Genomic DNA, 20,630 nt, shown 5'->3' with positions numbered 1-20,630 from the left:
CCGCGATAGCAGCCGCAAAAAACATCGCCACAGATGACCCCGGCAACTAACGCTAATGAGATGCAGAGTAGGTGTTCCCATGCAAAAAGCCGCGACAACACCACGTCACAACATTCTCAACGACCAGCCAGATCTGCGATAAGATCACAAAACAGGCGATAAGTCGCGTTAGCAGCAGGAATTTAACACCCACTCTTACCTGGTGTAAAGTCGGACTACAACCTGCACCAGAAAAGGGAGCCCAGTCCACAGCCACACCTGAAGAACTACAGATGCCATAAAGCCAACGATCATGCAGCTTGTTCCCCCAGGCGGGCCACAACACCCACTGCCACACCCCCGGACCTCCCCCCTGGGGCCCTACTCCGGGCACCCCCCAGCTCCCCCGGAGCAAGAGGTTGCACATCAACGTCACGAAATCATGAACAAAATCATTCGCCTGAAGCCGCAGAATTACAACAAATAACAGTCATGTGAGTAGAGAAAAAGCAGAATCAATCATTCACCATTGAAAGTCCAAACAAAAAATCACAATCAAATTTGTCTCCAAACAACTATTTGTAACAGTCATGGCGGGTCACCCCTGGATAATCTGTAGGTGACAGCCTGCAAGACAATATCCAAGATAAGAAGGTGTGTCAGGCAGTCATCGAAGGACAAAGAGAGAGAAAGAGAGCGAGAGAGAGAGAAAGAAAGAGAGAAAGAAAGAGAGAGAGAGAAAGGGAGAGACTGAACAAGGAGCGCAAGGCCAATCGGGCCCTTGGCTCATACATGCCAACTGTTGTGTGTGTTTCGCAATTGGTGAACCCTAAATCTAAGGCCTGGCATCAATTTCTAAGGGTGGGCGTCAGATTCCGTTCCGCTCACGGAATTGCAATATTTTGACATTTTCGCGTTCCGTGGAGAGCGCGAAAATGCCAAAACTTTTGCAATCTGCCGCAAAACGGAAGTATTTTTCTTGTTTGCGCTTTAAAAATGCATGCGCGATTGCCTTACCGGGATCCCTGCGTTCGCCGACGAGTTTTCCAATCCGTTCGCGTGCGCCACGAGATGTTGATACCCAGTCGCGCTATCCCGCGAGAGTCTGCGAGAGTCTGCGATCGCGAACACGTCATTTTCCAGCACGAGAGAGAGCGTGAGGTCGCAAACACGTCAATCTGTACCGCGACAAAGACTATGAGATAGCGAACACGTCATTTTGGATGCGCCATCGACATCCGGCGGAAGTGTGGTGAAGGTCGCGATCGCGAACACGCCAAATTTTTGATTTGGAGAAGAATATTAACTCTAGTTGCATAAAACCTTCTCTAAATGATGATTTGGATGGAATAACTCCTCTAATTGACATTTGGCTGTCCTTTTTTGTGCAAGGAGTCCTTTTTAAAAATAAAACTTTTTGAGGGGGAGAGGGAGGATAATAATCCAGACTACCATTGACAGCATGCTTAGGTTGGAGGGGCAGTACCAATGCAACCACCCAATGGCACGGTTGTACAATGCGAAGCTGGCTAAAATGTTAGCGCTGGACCTTCTCCCTTTTTCATTTGTGGAAGGGGTGGGTTTCCTTGAATTTGTGTCAACCATCTGCCCTAAATGGAAGGTTCCCAGTCGGTCCTATTTTGCAAGAGTTGCTGTTCCAGCACTACATCATGCTGTGCTGGAATTGGTTGGACAAGCTTTGCAGCAGAGTGGTGTTCACAATATCCACCTAACCAGTGCTTTAAATGGGCCGGTACTCACCAGTAATGAGTACAGGCACTTTTTATTTTTATCCCCGTGAGTACCGGCACTTTCTCTTTGCCAAGGAGCGTACCGGTACTCATGACTGGTAGGCTCAGTGGTACTTTTGCTGCTGCGGATGAGGCTGTCTAAACGCCACTCTCAGCCAAAGCGCCACTGCAGCCCTGTGCCGAGTCGCAGCTGAATCAATCAGCAGCGGCTCATTTACATTTTGTTAGTGTTGCAGGTGGTAGCAAGCTCAGTATTACGCTATGAGTGACGATGTCCGATCTGACCCTGCACTGTAAATCACAGGTGTGAAATTGTGCAGACACAGTGGGCCCGATTCACAGAACTAACTTAAGACAAAATCCTAAACTTACTACCATTTTGGTATTCACAGAAGGCAGTTACTCATTTTGGTATTCACAGAAGGCAGTTACTCATTTTGGTATTCACAGAATGCACTTACTCATTTCGGTATTCACAGAAGTTAGGAGTCCTAACTTTAAGACTCCTAAATGCCTTCTGTGAATACCGAAAGTCTTAAAATTAGGATTTTTCTCAGTTTAGTAGTAGTATAGTTAGGACTCCTAACTTTAGGACTCCTAAATGCCTTCTGTGAATCCCGAAAGTCTTAAAATCAGGATTTTTCTCAATTTAGTAGTAGTATATTTAGGACTCCTAACTTTAGGACTCCTAAATGCCTTCTGTGAATACCGAAAGCCTTAAAATTAGGATTTTTCTCAGTTTAGTAGTAGTATAATTAGGACTCCTAACTTTAGAACTCCTAAATGCCTTCTGTGAATACCGAAAGTCTTAAAATTAGGATTTTTCTCAATTTAGTAGTAGTAAAGTTAGAACTCCTAACTTTAGGACTCCTAAATGCCTTCTGTGAATACCGAAAGCCTTAAAATTAGGATTTTTCTCAGTTTAGTAGTAGCAAAGTTAGGAGTCCTAACTTTAGGACTCCTAAACTGAGAAAAATCCTAATTTTAAGACTTTCGGTATTCACAGAAGGCATTTAGGAGTCCTAAAGTTAGGACTCCTAACTTCTGTGAATACCGAAATGAGTAAGTGTCTTCTGTGAATACCAAAATGAGTAAGTGCCTTCTGTGAATACAAAAATGGAAGTAAGTTTAGGATTTTGTCTTAAGTTAGTTCTGTGAATCGGGCCTTAAAAGTCCAGTCAACTGGCTGAGGGTCTGAAAGAAGAAAGCATTGGGAGGGAAGAATTGCAAACAACGTTTGTAATTCTGTTGTGAGCCTTTTGTCCCAGTGAATGTCTGCTTTTGTGTATGAGAGCGGAAGTGACAGAGAGAGCATTAGGACATTATCTGAAGGTATTTTAAAGAAATTGTGAGGAATGTTTTGTGTGTGCATGTCTACTTGGTCTCCTGCCTGTGTGTGAGTGCGTGCTCATGTGCAAGAGAATGTATGAATCTTGTACCTAACACAAACGAATAAGAACTGAAGCTGCAAATATAAAAAAAATGCCGAAACTAAAGCATAATACATTGCTTGGCCTTCATTTAATTCTTTGTAAGGAGTTAACCACTTTATGTTCATACATTTATCATGTGTTTTGATGTGTGCTGGAACTGCTGTAACTCATTATTTTTGCTAATCCAAAGTCTGAGGTGGCTGACCATTAACTCAATAGCGCTAATAGTGATATTGCTGAGAGAGAGTGGCTGGACTGAAGGTTAAGAGGCTCCTTCTTTTTTGAATGGGGGGCTCTTCCCAGCAGGTATTCGCACCCCCTTTAGCATATCTAAAGTTAAACCATTCTCCATATCACCTTGTAAAGAAGGATTGTGCCCTGAAAGGCATTCTTTTACACTTTAATCACAGTGTGTAGCTACATCCTCTTCGAACAGTTTGGTCAACCCCTGCAGGGTGCTTTCAGATTCAACAACCAGAGAACCAGGGATGCATTTTTACTCAATTTTGATAAACTAACTCATTGTAATTGCAGTTATGTTGTAAGTTCATAACAATCACAGATACAATGAGCGCATCTGGCTAACTGAAATACTTTTCTCTCATGAGGATACATATGCGTCTACATCTGGTGCAAAAATATCTTATTTTATCACACAATCTATGCTTGGTATACAATGATGGCCTGAAATAATCCACATTCAAACTTCACAAACCATCTCACCAACGCCAAATATCCCTAAGTCCTGGGGTCACATAAACTGGCCTACAACATTGTGCAGGCCCAACATTACCCACAGATATTTGTGCACAGTTCTTAATCTGTCAAATTGATTCTGAGTTTCCTTTGGCATGGTCTGGTGTCGTCTGTCCCCATACACACAGCAAATTGCATAAATATGCCCAGTGTGTTTAAGAGATAGTGAGGATGGAGCCATTCAAATGAGGACCACTTGAAAATTGTGGTGCAGATGGAGGTGGAGCCTAGAACTGTACAGATATTACCTAGTGTACAAATATTACCCAATGAAAATTAAAATGTTGGCAAAGCAGTGATGTCAGTATGTGTGTTGTAGCTGTTCTGTTGGAACTGCCCCTACAATCCGCTTCCACGGTAGTAACGATAGGTGGAAGGACCATGACACTTCACAATACAGAGGTCATTGTTTGCATGGCAATATATTGGGAATACTTGGGAACAGTTTTAGAGATGACCTACATTTCAATAAAATGTTATTTTCCAGTTAGCTTTCATCAGAATGAACGGAAAATTATGAGAATGTTAAAACATCATTTTTAGCTAAAAATCTCCTGCCTACCTCATGAGTTTTGCCATTCGGAACCTGGTACTGCTCTCCCTTGTCTATTCATAGGCTGTGCCTCAATGGGTAACAAAGCCCTGGGAAAGATTTGAAATAACTGAGCTAAGATCAGACAGGACTGAGCCAACACCCCACAGGATTGGAACAAGATATCATCCAGCATTGGCTAATATCACACCAATGGCTCAAGATCAGGCCTGGATGGCTTAAGATCACACAGTGCTGAACCAGGAACACACTGGCCAAAGATCATACACTGTGAGTCAAAGTCACACAGTACTGAACCAATATCAGACACTGCTTGGCCAAAATCGACTAGTTGATGGCCCAAGAACAGGCAAAGTTGGATCAACATCATACACAGCTTAGGCAAGATCACATACTGGTGATAAAAAGAACAATCAAAATCATCCACGAGTGAGTCAAGGTGTCAAAGCACTGAGTCAATCCAACATAGTGCTGGCTCAGTCTTTCCTATTGCTGACCCAATCTTACTCAACACAAGCGCAAGAGCCTACATCTATGGCATAACAACGCACAATGCAGCCACATAATCAAACACTGCTGGTCCATGAACAAACAGCGAGGGCCCAAAATCAAACGGCCCTTGGCCATGGCCACGGCACTAATAATATCACACTGGCCAGATCATTATGCATATTTCTAAAGCTCGTAAATTTGTACTGGAAATCCTGTGGCATAGAAAGCTTAGTCCAAACATAACATGTCCCTTTCAACGCAATGGCCGGCTTACACAGTGAAAGGGGCATAGTAGGAGACAGGTTGTTAATTATCTACATATGCCATGCCCACATGTGCAGAGGAAATTTGCACATGCAGGAAATTTGAGACTATTGATCAGTGTAATTCAAGGGCAAAATGATTACTTGACAGATGGCAGTAGTGTCTTTATATAATCATGCCCCGCCCTCAGCTCCGCCCCTTGCCCCGCCCCCTAGTTCAATTTGATGAGTACCTGCACTTATTTTTTCCAATTTAAAGCACTGCACCTAACAACAGACCTGTGGACCAGTTTCCAAGCCACTGATTACATGTGCGTCAATGCACACTGTGTCTCATTTGTGTGGGTTAGAGATAAGCTATCTGAAGGTGCTGTTGAGGCAGCTGAGATTTTTAAAGCTACTCGGAAACATGCAACTGTATCCATGTTCGCCATGGAGAAATCTCATACTGCTGTAAACATATTGGAAGAGTTTCAGAGCAAAGTTTTTGAATGGCTGCACCCAAGAGGGCTTAAGATTGGTTTTGTTTCCACAGATAATGGCAGTAATGTACTTAAGGCCATGGAACTTGGTTCCTATTTCAGGGTTCCGTGTTTGGCGCACTGCATTAACATTATTGTTCAAGACTTTCTGAAAAAAGAAGCCATAGTCAGCAACTTATTGACCATCTGCAGAAGAATATGCACTCATTTCAGCCATTCTTTTAAAGCTCGGAAGCAGATGAGGATCATTCAACGTGACTATAGAATGCCAGTCAAAGCACTCATCCAGGAGGCGGCAAAACGTTGGAACTCAACTTATTTCATGCTTGACCATCTGTATGAGCAGTACAGGCCAATCAGTGAATATGTCATGTGAAGAGGGGATGCTACTGTGAAAGGCATAAGCATTCAGATGGACCAACGGTGCCTAGTTAAATGCCTGAATGAGATGCTTCTTCTTTTCGAGGTCTTCACACGTGAAGTCATCAAGGAGGACTGTACTATGGGCCAAGCTATCCCATTGTTGCAACTGCTAGAGCATCAGCTGAAGAAGGTGTCAGAAGCATACAAAGATGTAGAGGAAAAAAAAGAAGCCTATGAGTTGGTGGAGAGCTTAGCTTGTCGCTTAGCTGACAATACAAGGGTGCAAAATAAGATTTTGTCACAAAAACATTACATTTGTGCCACAATTCTGGATCCACGGACAAAATGGGCACTGAAGACATTAATTCCTTTTTCAGAAATGGATGTTGCCCGGTACAAAACGTGGATAGCTGAGTCAGCGAGTAAGTTGGAAAATGAACGGCTGCTAATTAAAAGCCCGCTAGATAAACCCACAACAAGTACTACAGCAGGGCATCTGGCGTCAAGTTCAACTTGGGAGCCTGAGCGCAGTGCGTTTGGCTCAGAACACTCACAAACACTATCTACAACAGCAAGAGCTGTATCTTCAGGTCCAGTAAAATCGTTGCAGGATTGGTATTTACAGCAAGGCATTGGTAAGTCCAGTGCTGATGCAACAAGAAAAGAGCCCGAAAAACGTTTTGCACCCCTGAACATTGAGCGGATGGTTCAGGCCTATCTGGACGACCCAACAGAGGTGTACATTGATCAAAACCCATTGAGGTATTGGTATGGGAAAAGGGCCCAATGGCCAGTGTTCAGCAGGCTGGCGATAAACTATCTGGCTTGCCCTGTCGCAAGTGTCTCTTCAGAACGTGTTTTCAGTGCTGCTGGTTCCATTGTAACAGTGAGAAGGACCAGTCTCTCACCCAAAAACGTGGAGAGGTTAACAATGATCAAAATGAATCAGCACTTTATACCACTGAATTACACAATACATGAATCAAGGGAGGAAGATGAGGACAGCGGCTCAGGTGACGGAACTGGTGTGTTAGATGATGATTACCTACTTCTGGTTGAACCCCCAGAGTTTGAGGACGAGCTATACTTCCCTGACAATTAGGCTTGCACTTCCAGTTCTTACTGTCTCCCTTCCCTCACTTATTTTCTTTTATTGGTGTATCTGTCTTTCTGGTTAGAAACTTTGAAACCACAACAAATCTATCACCACCGTCTTCTAATTGTTTTATTGCCATATACAAGTTTCAGCTGGCTGCGCTGCATATCACAGTACATTCCTCAAAATCCTGCTCCTCCATCCTGCTGAATCTCCCTAAATCCATTGCCCTCAAGAAGTCAGATGATGATGATTGGATGATGCAAAATAGAAGAAAAAAGAAAAAATATTTCCAAGTCCCTCCAAAATAAGTGGAACATGATTGATGATGACTACTATAGCTATCCTCCTTTGTTATCCGAGAGAGACAGCCCATTAACTGAAGATGAGAAGGAACAGGTACTTAGTGATGCCATGCATTGGACGCTGACTGAGTGATTTTGTTGTTGTTTGTTGTGCATGAAGTTACTTCATTGTGTACTTTATGTAATAATCTACACACTAAAAGTAACTCAAGTCCCTTTTCCTTTCTTGTTTTTTTAATACCAAATTTGTACTTCTACTGCAGGCCGATACATTGCATTTTGAATATAGGAAGGGGACTCACTCGGTACACCCAGACTGAGTTGAACAACACCATCATGATGACCACAGTGACATAGTATCTTCACACAGTCACTCAGTACACGGATCGGAGATGATTGATGGAATAAGTCAAGCCGTTTCATGAGTGGCATATAAGGTAAACTAGTAAACTACAACCACAGCAGACCTAAATGTCTGTATAGCAGGGGAGTCAAGTGTAGCTGTGGTATGAGTGCGGTAAATTGTAAAATGCTATGTTGCTATGTCCAACTCTTTAAAAAAATGTACGCTAAATGGAGGATGTGCAAAGGATGCCGTTACCGTGGGCCTGTTCTGTCCTGTTGGTATTGTAGGTTAATGCTGGAAACAGACTAGAGTAGAGATGATGCATCCATGCCGCCTCGGAAAGTGTTCTTGTTGCACTACAACATTAACTTGTCCAGTTTTTTCAACTTGGTTTCAATCTCAATATCCCTTTTGTTTTTGCATCTACAATTACAGGGCGGGCCTTACCCTGTGCTATACTTGGGAAAACAACAATGCACACTTACCTTACCAATGAATCTACATCTGGCAGGCAAGCAGTGGCGTCATCCAAGATTGGACGGAGCATGCATGGAAGGGAGGACCAAGAGGAATGCCGAGATTCAACTCACCATTTGACCCGGATAACACAGTAACAGTATCAATTTTCATCTTTTCAATAATTTGATTCATTTTTTTGTCTACAATAATTACAACAGTGTGTTCTTGTTGTTATTAGTTACTGTTAATATTAGGTTTGCTCTCTGTCTATAATTCATCCCTACAGATATTTAAAAAATGTCTTTGCTGTCTGTAAAAGTAAGCCCGGTAACACTGATCACAAACTGTATGTAATCCGGGTCTCTCCTTATCATCAATCATCATGCATGCCTTATTTCCTTTTTCTCCCTTAACATATTGATATGGATATGGTAGTCTACAAAGATTCTGTTGTTTGATGTTTGTCCATGCATACTGTTTTTCTTTCTCAAACCTTTCCCCAAAACCCCCTTCCCAACCATTCAACAAACCCTAACCCTCTTCCCCCGGGCTGTGTGACTTATTGAGGTATGACTACATTAAATGTACATCAATAATTTATCACACGCTTGCTGGGGCGGATGTGGCAAAAGCAACAGTACTTCAATTTCAATGCAGGGCGGGGATCTTCTTCTGCTTGCCCACCTGAGCAGTATATTTGTGAGGTAATTTTTTTACCAAAGGAAGCGGCTAATACATCAGCATTAATTCACGGCATTGATTGGATTAATGGATTTCATTCATTGTCATCCTCCTACACAGCACTAACAGTTACGCTTATGTCAGTGTGCTGTAGGCCTAGTCAAGTAACTCGACACAACTAGAGTTGCTGTGTCCTACTACTAGGCTATCTCCACCACCATCATGTTTTGTTGTATTTGGGCATATTATTGTTTGGCAGTAAGTTCTGTTCTGTACTGTACTTCATTCTACTACTCCTCGAAGACTCTGTCTCAGGCTACTGACTGTTTCATTTTCTATTTTGGCACATGTTGCTGCCAGTGTCTACTACTACCACCACCACAACCATGGCATGTTAGGAAAGAAAACCATCATCACCATGCAGCCATCAATGTGCCTAAGTTCAACATCAAGCAAAAGTAAGAGAAGTTTGGGGGAGGCATAATTAATAATGGACATGTTTTCATTAATTCAATTTCACACACCCCTTTGAGTCCAGTTACAGAGTGCCTAGAGTAGAAGAGACTGACCGTACTAGTAGTAGGACAAGTCACTCAGTGAGGGGTGCCGCATCTATCTGTTTTTGTCTTACAAAGTCATCCAATTATTAAAATCAAACACTGGCTGTGTGCGGCCCTGCACCAGCAAGGAAAGAAGGATACAGTGTGATGTAAAACAGTAACCCCACCCAGAAAACATTAACAACATCGTATGTAAACTTAAGTAGAAATATATTATTTAATAGTACCTAACAACAATAAACTATGTAAAAAAAAAGCACACCTGACCCACCCCTCTCCCTAACCCCAACAAATGTCCGTAAAGAAAATGTCATTGTCCAAAAGAGGAAACCCAATGCCCGGATCCCACCCACCCCAAGAATAATTAAAAAAGGGGCAATAAGAACGGGGTCTAAGTTCGGCAGGCTTTTTTCAGGAGGACACAAACTTGCTCCTCCAGGCGGGCAACACAGCGCTTCAATGCGCGGCAGTTGCATCCACAGGGGGGGGCAGTACTGATGGAGGGGCGGCGGTGGGTGGCTGCCAGACGGTGGCGCCGTACCACTGGAGGGCGGTGGCTGGGGCCCGGTGCATTGGAGGAGGCTGCAGCTGCTGCCGCCTCCTCCTCCTCCTCTTCCAGGACCACCAGCCGTCGATATTCATTCTGGATTGCCTCCAGTTTCCGACGCCGTGCCTTGGCTGCCAACTCCTTCAGGTCAGATTTCCCCTTGGAAGGAGTAGCTATATATGAAGAAGAAAAAACAAGACTATTGTAAAATATACTCTTAGCAAAGCAGTAAGACAAATATTTCTACACAGTGTCACGGTAGTACTAGCAAGCACATAACATTAGTGGTATGTATGTACTATCCTCCAACTTTCTTGGACTTTAACAATCGTGGGAGTTTCAGGCATTCAACCAACCATGCATCTGATTCCTATCATCCGCCAGTAAGCATGTGGCATGCATCCCACAAATCCCTCTCTGCCAGTCATAAATCTTAAATCTCCGCCTCCTTCTCTCCTCCGTCAGCAGCCGCGTCGCCGCTAGCCCCGGCACTGGTGGTTGGTAGTGCGCCTTGAAAAAACATTACACATTTTTTAGGTGTCATTATCCATCTCCCCCTATTTTTCACTAGCAAGATTGAAAAATGAGTTAATAGTAATACATACATATACAACATACATCACTAGTACTAATCAGGTAGTAGTAGAGTAGACACTAGTAGTTATATGGTCCCTAGAGTCATTCTAGTCTTTGCTTAGTTAGCCCGAGCCATGCTACCATTTTACATTTGTGTCTTTTATTTTAGCACACTCGTCGTTACCTCGCAGCTTGTTGTATAAAGAGTGACGCCTTTGAGCCCACATGAGCTCATACTGCTACTGTCTAAGCGCTACGTACAAGGTCAATCAAAACAAGCCACTTTGTTATGGAGTTCTGGTGTTAGTCCATATTGCTTATCCAAAATGCTACACTGTTTGCCATGACTGAGAAATGCTTGCAATATACTAACGCACACCATTTTTCTCCTAACAGACGGAAGATTCCATTCTAAGAACCAGAGCTTTGCAGAGCTGATGATGTAACCAGTACTAGCTTCTTCTAAGGTGAGGGGTCCACATAATTTACTCAGATCTTCATTTAAAATTGTATATAAACTATATTCCTATTCCTACAACTGTTCACTTATTTATTAATCCTGATTTCGCTTTTCTTTTTCTTCGTTCTATGGACTTGTACTTGTTGTAAGTGTAACTAAGTGCAACAATGTTTATAGTTTTAATCTTATGCATTTTGCTGTTGATTATAGAACAACGTACATAGCTTGTCAGCTGCAAATAAAATAATTTTTGAATTTACATAGACTCTGTGGTATTTGGTGTGGATGGACTTACATGAGTGAGCGAGCGAAAGGAAGGGTGTGCAAACTGTGCCTGTGCATTGCTTCCACGACTGAGAGGTCGGGAGTGTTATGTTCTGGGTTGTCTACTCATTGGGTATTGGGGGGGATTCGGAGAGCTAATGGTAATAAAACACTATTATAACTAGTCGGGCAGGGGATTGTGGTGGGTTCTGTTCTGAATGAGGTGTGAGTGTGAGGAAGGTCCAACCTCCCATCACCAACATCCTATTTTCTTGTGCAACTGCAATGTTCTGTATGTGGAAAATCCCTACAACAGTAGTAGTATGTCCTATCCTATCAAAATAGTAAAATCTGGTTGGGCATTTTGTTGGTGGGAATTGTCGAAAAACATCAAGATTAGTAAAGCCTCAAAGATTAAGAAGAATAGAAGGAGTACAAGAGGACAACCCAAAGGACTGGACTCATCAATGGCTAGAGCTACTGGTGAATCTGAGTTTTATTTAAAACCTTTTAAATAAAGAGTGGCCAACTGGGCATGCTTAGCTACAGACAGACTAATAGTAGTGGTACATAGCAGAGGCAGTTAGAGGCAGGGATAACAAGAATCTAGAAACAGATAGTCTAGATCAAAGGGTAATTGTTGGTAAAAAGCATTAGGAAACGGAAACAATAGTTCGGGGAAAAAAATACGGGGCAGTAAAAGTTAGTGAATAAGAATTAATATTAAAAACAGGAAGACTTACTGGGGCCAGCAGAAGAGCCCTTGTTCTGGTCCTCCTGGACTGGAACTGCTCCCGCCAACTCTGCCCCCGTCTTCTTGCCCCTGGGTGCTGATCATGAAAGATATAAGAAAGCAAGAGACAAACATTGAAAATAAAATATTTTTATAAGACTGTCAAAAAACATTTGTGTAAACAACAATTGCAATAAAATTGACCTATCTAATCTGGTCGATAAGTAGTATCTTGGGATTCGCGGACCGACTAGTTATTATTTTACACTAATCCAGTGTTCCATTGTGATTACAGAATACTACTAACTAAGCCTAAGTAGTACGTACCACCTGACCGAGCCCACCTATTCCAGGCGTGCCAATTGTACATTAAGGTGCAGATTCCAATTCTGTAAAACTCGGGTATGAATCGTCGTACGGAGCGTATTCTCCGTATGACTCGTACCCGGGAAATCCACCGTACAATCCAGCAAGTACGATTCGTACAGAAAAAGCATTTCCGTATGATTCGTACAAAACACCGTACAGCAAAAAAATACCTACGAGTCTGATCCTGGACAACGCGACGTCCGTACGGAGTCAGGCAGCATTTTACGGACCAGCAAGTACGATTCGTCCCTACGTCACTCCGCACAGCTATTTTTTTACGGCAGCCAAAAAATGCTGGAAAACTGAGTCCGACGCGAAAACGAAGCCCTGGTACAAGACAGACTGCTTTAAACCCCATCCTACGTGTCATCCCGGCCCTCTTAGTCTACGACCTGGTGCACCGAAACCGACGCACACGCCGCAGAAGGTGAGAACAACACCCAGGGGCCAAGGGGGGGTGAGGGGCAGGAAACATACCCCCTACTCAAATAAAAACCTACAATAGTGAGGACATGCATTACCTCCAGGGTCTGGTCACTCCGGGGGGTGTGTCCACCAATCCCTGCGTCCTGCAACAATGGAAGTGGACGTGTACGCGTATCACTACGGCAACACTACAATAGTGATACGCACCGTACTCACACATCCATAGCGTGGGTACGGTCCGTAGCACTATAGTAGTGGTGCCGTGGGGGTACGCGTGGTACGGACCGGTCCGTCTCACTATTGTAGTGGTGCCATAGGGATACGCGTGGTACGGACCGTACACACGCTCTCAGAGCATGTGTACGGTCCGTATCACTATTGTAGTGGTGCCGTAGGGGTACGCGTGGTACGGACCGTACACACGCTCTCAGAGCATGTGTACGGTCCGTATCATTGCAGTGGTGCCGTAGGGGTACGCGTGGTACGGACCGTACACACCCTATGAATGCGGGAGTACGGTCCGTATCACACGTACCCCTACGGCACCAGTACATTTGGGATACAAGGCATACACACACCACGAATGTTGGCCTACGGCCTGGTGCAGCATATTACGTTTATATTGGTGTGTGTGTAGGCCCAGGACAGCAGTGTACTGCACCAAGGGGGTGGGTGGGTGGCTGCATAGGATTCCCAGCAGCGGACAGACATGTGAGGGGTGGGTGCAGAGGACTCCCAGCAGTGGACAGAGACAAGGGGGTGGGTACATATCCCTACCAGCAGTGGACAGAGACATGGGGGTGGGTGCAGAGGACTCCCAGCAGTGGACAGAGACATGGGGGTGGGTGCATATCACTACCAGCAGTGGACAGACATGTCAGGGATGGGTGTAAATGACTACCAGCAGTGGCCTGCAATATGAGGGGTGGGTGCATATCACTCCCAGCAGTGGACAGACATGTGAGGGGAGGGTGTAGAGGACTCCCAGCAGTGGACAGAGATATGGTGGTGGGTGCAGAGGACTCCCAGCAGTGGACAGAGACATGGGGGTGGGTGCATATCCCTACCAGCAGTGGACAGACATGTGAGGGGTGGGTGTATTTGACTCCCAGCTGTGGACAGACATATATGGGTAGGTTGAGAGGACTCCCAGCAGTGGACAGAGACATGGGGGTGGGTGCAGAGGCCTCCCAGCAGTGTACAGAGACATGGCAGTGGGTGCATATCACTCCCAGCAGTGGACAGAAATGTGAGGGGTGGGTGTATATGACTACCAGCAGTGGACAGACATTTATGGGTGGGTGCAGAGGACTCCCAGCAGTGGACAGAGACATGGGGGTGGGTGCATATCACTACCAGCAGTGGACAGACATGTCAGGGGTGGGTGTATATGACTCCCAGCAGTGGACAGACATATATGGGTGGGTGCAGAGGACTCCCAGCAGTGGACAGACATGTGAGGGGCGGGTGCAGAGGACTCCCAGCAGTGGACAGAGACATGGGGGTGGGTGCATATCCCTACCAGCAGTGGACAGAGACATGGTGGTGGGTGCAGAGGACTCCCAGCAGTGGACAGAGACATGGGGGTGGGTGCATATGACTCCCAGCAGTGGACAGACATGTCAGGGGTGGGTGTATATGACTCCCAGCAGTGGACAGACATATATGGGTGGGTGCAGAGGACTCCCAGCAGAGGACAGAGACATGGGGGTGGATGCATATCACTACCAGCAGTGGACAGACATGTCAGGGGTGGGTGTATATGACTCGCAGCAGTGGATAGACATATATGGGTGGGTGCAGAGGACTCCCAGCAGTGGACAGAGACATGGGGGTGGGTGCATATCACTACCAGCAGTGGACAGACATGTGAGGGGTGGGTGTATATGACTCCCAGCAGTGGACAGACATATATGGGTGGGTGCAGAGGACTCCCAGCAGTGGACAGAGACATGGGGGGTGCAGAGGACTCCCAGCAGTGGACAGAGACATGTGGGTGGGTGCATATCACTACCAGCAGTGCACATACATGTCAGGTGTGGGTGTATATGACTCCCAGCAGTGGACATACATATATGGGTGGGTGCAGAGGACTCCCAGCAGTGGACAGAGACATGGGGGTGGGTGCAGAGGACTCTCAGCAGTGGACAGAGACATGGCGCTGGGTGCAGAGGACTCCCAGCAGTGGACAGAGACATGGGGGTGGGTCAGAGGACTCCCAGCAGTGGACAGAGACATGGGGGATGTACATCATTATCAGATGACCACAACTCCATGGGTGTATGTACGCATCCCTAACTTTGGACAATGATGATAGTGCCATAACAACACATCACTGACCCACTCCTGGGAGGATGGATGTCTTTCCCCCACTGCATGACACACCACATGTGGGTGTGAAGACAATTAACACATGCATACCCACCCCTGGCGGATGCAGCACAATACACACACTGAGATCATGCCACAAGACTGTATAGTCATGTCACTGCCTACTAAACTAAGAGAGCCAAAGGGAACACACACTGTCACGCACTTCCCAGAACTGATAGGAATGTACAGGTGCTGGGCCAGCCACCAAGACGTTGTCTCTCATGGAAGGAATAAGGTGGAGTTCCCACAGATACAATGCCCACAATTGTGAGTCAGGTGCCCAAATACCCTGCAGAACAAGTACCATATGTGTGCTAGGCCGGCAGTACACACATGCATAGTGCTGAAAAGGGAGAATTTCTCCATGAAGGCATTTCAACATACTCAATACACACGTACAGTGACTAGCAAGGATGGCACAGACGATGCAGCCGGAGACATTGCTGAGCAGGCATGGCCATAGTTGAAGGGATCCGTCACCAACAAAGGAAATGTAGACACAGCTCAGCACAACAATTGTGCAACTCTTTGCAGGGAAGATGTCAGGTGCCACAGAGGAAGGAACACTCCTTGGGACAATATCTCAAAACCAAAATAACACACACTACCAATGATTCTCTACAGAGACCTTGTGATGGCACGCAGATACCATGGTCCGGGGAACAACCTTTACAATGCAACTTTTACAACGCACTACACTTACAACACATTTTTTACAACGCAAAATCCATTACAACGCACTACACTTACAACGCATGACACTACAACGCATTTTTAAAAACTACCTTTACAACGCATTCCATTACAACGCCTACCATTACAACGCATAATATTACACTACACTATCCAACACTTACCCTACTGTTGCACCCCCTGGAGTTAGAATAGTAAATTTTACCCCTATACTATCCAACACTTACCCTACTGTTGCACCCCCTGGAGTTAGAATAGTAATTTTTACCCCTATACTATCCAACACTTACCCTACTGTTGCACCCCCTGGAGTTAGAATAGTAATTTTTACCCCTATACTATCCAACACTTACCCTACTGTTGCACCCCCTGGAGTTAGAATAGTAACTTTTACCCCTATACTATCCAACACTTACCCTACTGTTGAACCCCCTGGAGTTAGAATATTAATTTTTACCCCTATATTATCCAACACTTACCCTACTGTTGCACCCCCTGGAGTTAGAATAGCAATTTTTACCCCTATACTATCCAACACTTACCCTACTGTTGCACCCCCTGGAGTTAGAATAGTAATTTTTACCCCTATACTGTCCAACACTTACCCTACTGTTGCACCCCCTGGAGTTAGAATAGTAATTTTTACCCCTATACTATCTAATACTTACCTTAAATGCAATTTAATATTATGCGTTGTAATGGAATGCGTTGTAAAGGTAGTTTTTAAAAATGCGTTGTAGTGTCATGCGTTGTAAGTGTAGTGCGTTGTAATGGATTTTGCATTGTAAAAAATGCGTTGTAAGTGCATGCGTTGTAAAAGTGTTCGTTGTAACGACATACATCCACCATGGTCCACCTCTTGACCTTCAGACTAGAACATTTCTAAGAACCATAACACATTACCACAACCCCAACTCCTGGAGCCTCAGCACCAACATCAATACCTGAAATGCAATAATTTTCAAAGAAAAAAAAAAAAATGCTTTATTCAGCATAAAAAACACATTTTTAAATCATACTATCTACAAAGGCCAATGGCCAGTCCATTATAGAAGTCCTTGGGGGGACACAAGGGCACGCGTCTCCCCTAGCTTGCCTGTACAGTGGAACCCTCAGGTTCGTCGACCGGGGGGGGCATCATGTGGGGAAGGACCAGGCACCGCAGGGACAGGAGCGGGAAGGGTAGGTGTGGTGGGTGCAGGGGTGGACGTCTCCACCACAGGGGGTGGGGCAGCGCCAAAGGTGGAGGTGAGCTCGGCGCTGCACACTGCTGCCAGGGTGTCCAGGGTAACCCCTGCACCGGAAGAAACCCCAGGACCAACGGAGGGGGGGTGGCCGAGGGATGGGGTGCAGCGCTCTTGGGGGAAGGGGTGGACAGGGGGGACTCAACTACCCTGCCCGGGGAATTCCTCGCCCGCTTGCGGGGTGGTGTCACAGTGGGGGTGAGGGCCAGCCCATCCATGTAGAGCTCTTTGGGTGACAGTTTGGCAGGGGAGCCAAGGGGAGCCAAGGGGAGTGCTTTTGGAAGGACTGGGTTGTGAGGCCTGCGGACTCAGACTGTGGCTGCGTGTATGTCTTTTTGCCCCAGACCCAGTGGGTGTGCCTACATCCCCCTGAGTGTGCATGCCAGGAGGTGTGCACTTGCCCTTACTTGGTGGTGTGCTGTCTGAGTCTGGTGGGGTGCGTGCTTGGGAATGTCTGGGTGTGCATGGGAGAGGGAAGTGTGGATGGGGCTGGGGTAGGGGGGGACGAAGCGCTGCAGGAGACTGACTGCTGCCGTCAGGGAAGAGTCCATGGACCGCAGAAACCTGCGTTGTTCGGACATCGTTGCTGACATGCACTCCATGAACGACACCATCTGTGTCAGCAGTGAATGAATGAATGAATGAATGAATGAATGAATGAATGAATGAGTATTTATTGCTGGTTACTTAAAACCATAACATAAAACTTTAGCATAAAACAGAAAATATCAGCTAATAAAAGAAGACAATAGTTAAAAGTCCATGGGCATCAGGCAGGCTTGCAGTTGACTGAGGCTCCAAGTGGTGGAGTCGTCAGCAGGGTTCGAGTCTGTTGCATGAATTTGCCAAACGAGGCCATATCTTTTACTGTGTTCAATGTGTACAATTTATGAATCGCCTCCTTGGCTGTGCGGGTACCCAGTTGTAATAAAATTGGCCGTAGATAAAAACTGCGGGCTGTGCGCAAGGCGGGGCAGCAAAATAGGAGGTGAGCCAGTGACACGTGTTTGTAATCGCAGAGCCGGCAGCCCTTGCTCATCAATATTCTCAGTTTGGTGTTATATATTTCTTGAAGTGGCAGAGGATGTAATCTGGATGCTAAGATCCTGAGTAGGGCTGCTCTGCCCACGGCCTGCGTAAGGTGAGGTTTAGAGTTGAACCCTTTTTGTGGCAAGGTTTGGCTTTCGTGCAGGCCTTTTTTATCCAATTGATCCAGATCTAAGGCGCGAGAGTGAATACGAACTTGTTTTTTGAGTGTGCACTTGATGGCGGAGTACTTAATGATCTTGGGGTTCCAGGACTCCAGGGCGAGTTTAAGCTGGTCTGCTCCAGCTGCGAGTGCAGTTGACCATGGGTTCCCAGGTACACAGAAAATGTGTTTTAAAACCGCCTTCATAGATTTCTCTTGGGCCGCTGTTGTGAGAAAATAGTATTTACACAGAAAGGCCAGCTCTTCCAGTAGTTGGTGGTTCAAAGAGAATTCTAAGCGCACTAATGTGTTGCGGGTGCACGCAGGTAGATGGAACAGCCTTTTGTGGGCACTACAATGTATTTTTTCCAGTTCTTTCGATAGTTTTCCGGGAAATGCTAGTTGGGCGTAGGTTAGGGCGGGCATTAGTTTTGCACGTAAAACTCTCCGGATGGCCGTCGTGGTTGGGCTGTGCAAGGTGGCTTGTAGTTTGCAAAGAGCATAAATAATGCATTTCCCTTTCGTTTGGATTTTGTGCAATTGAGCAGATGGCCGCCCTGATTCTGTGAGCCAGACGCCCAAGTAGTTATATTTTTGTGCACTTTCCAATGTCAACTGGCCGAGGCTCCATCTAGCTAATTTCTTTTTTGGATAATGGCCGAAGATGACAACTTTGGATTTAGTTTGGTTGGCCACCAGCTTGTGGGCCACGTTGTAGGTTGCCAAAGCCGACAGGGCTTTTTGTAGACCTATTTTGGTATGATCTAGGAGTACCAAGTCGTCAGCGTATTGAATAAGCTGTATCTTTGTGTCCCCGATCCTTGGCGTAGCCAGTGCTGCTCCTGTCAAGGCTTGGCCCATATCAGCGGTATACAGGTTGAACAAGAGCGGAGCAAGCACGCACCCTTGTTTTAGACCCCGATCTGTATTTATTTTCTCTGTTGCTGCGGTGTTGGAGAGTTTAATTCTGACCCAAGTTTTAGAGTATAATGATTGTATTGCTTTCAGCAACCCGGGGTTGATGTTCCAAAGTGTCAGCTTCTTCCAAAGGATTGATCGGTCTACACCATCAAACGCAGCTGAATAATCAATGAAGCAGGCGAAGAGAGGGAGACTTTTACGGTTGACTGCTTGGTGGACCAGATAAGAAAGGGCTATTATATTATCAATCGTCGATGCTCCTGATCTGAAACCGGTTTGAAAGAATGGTAAAAGGCCTTCGGAACTTGCCCAGTGGGTTAACTCTGCTAAGATGGAGCTGGCGTAGGCCTTGCCCTCGATGTCCAGGAGAGCAATCATGCGATAGTTGTTCGGGTTGGATTTGGGGCCTTTTTTATGAATCGGATGAAGGAGTGACCCTCTCCAGGAGTCTGGCACATCCCCCAGGAGGCGGCATTCTGCATAGAGGAACGTCAGAGTCTCGGACCAGAATTCTATATTTGCCCTGAACAGGGATCCGGGCAGGCCGTTAGGACCCGGAGCTCCGTTGTGTCTGATTTTTTTTAGAATTCTGGTAACTAAAGCGGTCTCAAGGTCGACTTTAAATTTGGCAGAGAAGTCTGATTCGCCAGTCCCAGCGTGGTCGTGATTTGGGTTGGGGCTATGTTGGTCGTCTTGATATAATGTCTCTACGTGTCTGACCCAGGAACCTGCTTCAAGTGAGTTTTCTCTGTGGTTATGACCTTGGGCCAGGGTGTTTAAATAGGTCCAGAATTCTTGGGTTTTACAGGGTCTTAACAATTCAAAAATCTTCAGCCATTGGGCATCTGAGTGATCACGCTTTGCCGCCCACACCGTTTTTGAGTGATTTTTTGCGGCTGTTTTTAATCGCATTTTATCTTGATCAGAGCCGGTTTTTCTGTATGTTCTGCGTAGGGCATTTAATGATCGGGCGCTTTCTTTGATAGCCATATTGGTTCCTAGTTTATGGGGTACATATGATCGTGCACGGCCTGCTGGTTTGTCGCGAAGCACAAGGGCTAGGTCCGGAGCTAATCTGTCCCATTCTTTTATAACGCCCCCACAGTTGGGACTTAATGGCCAGCCTTCCCATGCTTGTTTCCAGGCCTCGAACTTGGTTGCCGGCACGGGCCCCCATTTAATTCGTCTCGGAAGATTGTACAGCTCTTCACCAGTGGAAGCCCCGAGGCAGTTCGTCCTAGGACGGGGTTCCGTTGTAAGGTTCAGGGTGATTGTTAGGGCGGCATGGTCGCTTTCATTGCGTGGGTGAACTGTAT

This window comes from Triturus cristatus, chromosome 3_2 (genome assembly GCF_964204655.1).
Source record: "Triturus cristatus chromosome 3_2, aTriCri1.1, whole genome shotgun sequence".
NCBI lineage: Eukaryota > Metazoa > Chordata > Amphibia > Caudata > Salamandridae > Triturus > Triturus cristatus.
This window is presented reverse-complemented; position numbering follows the sequence as displayed.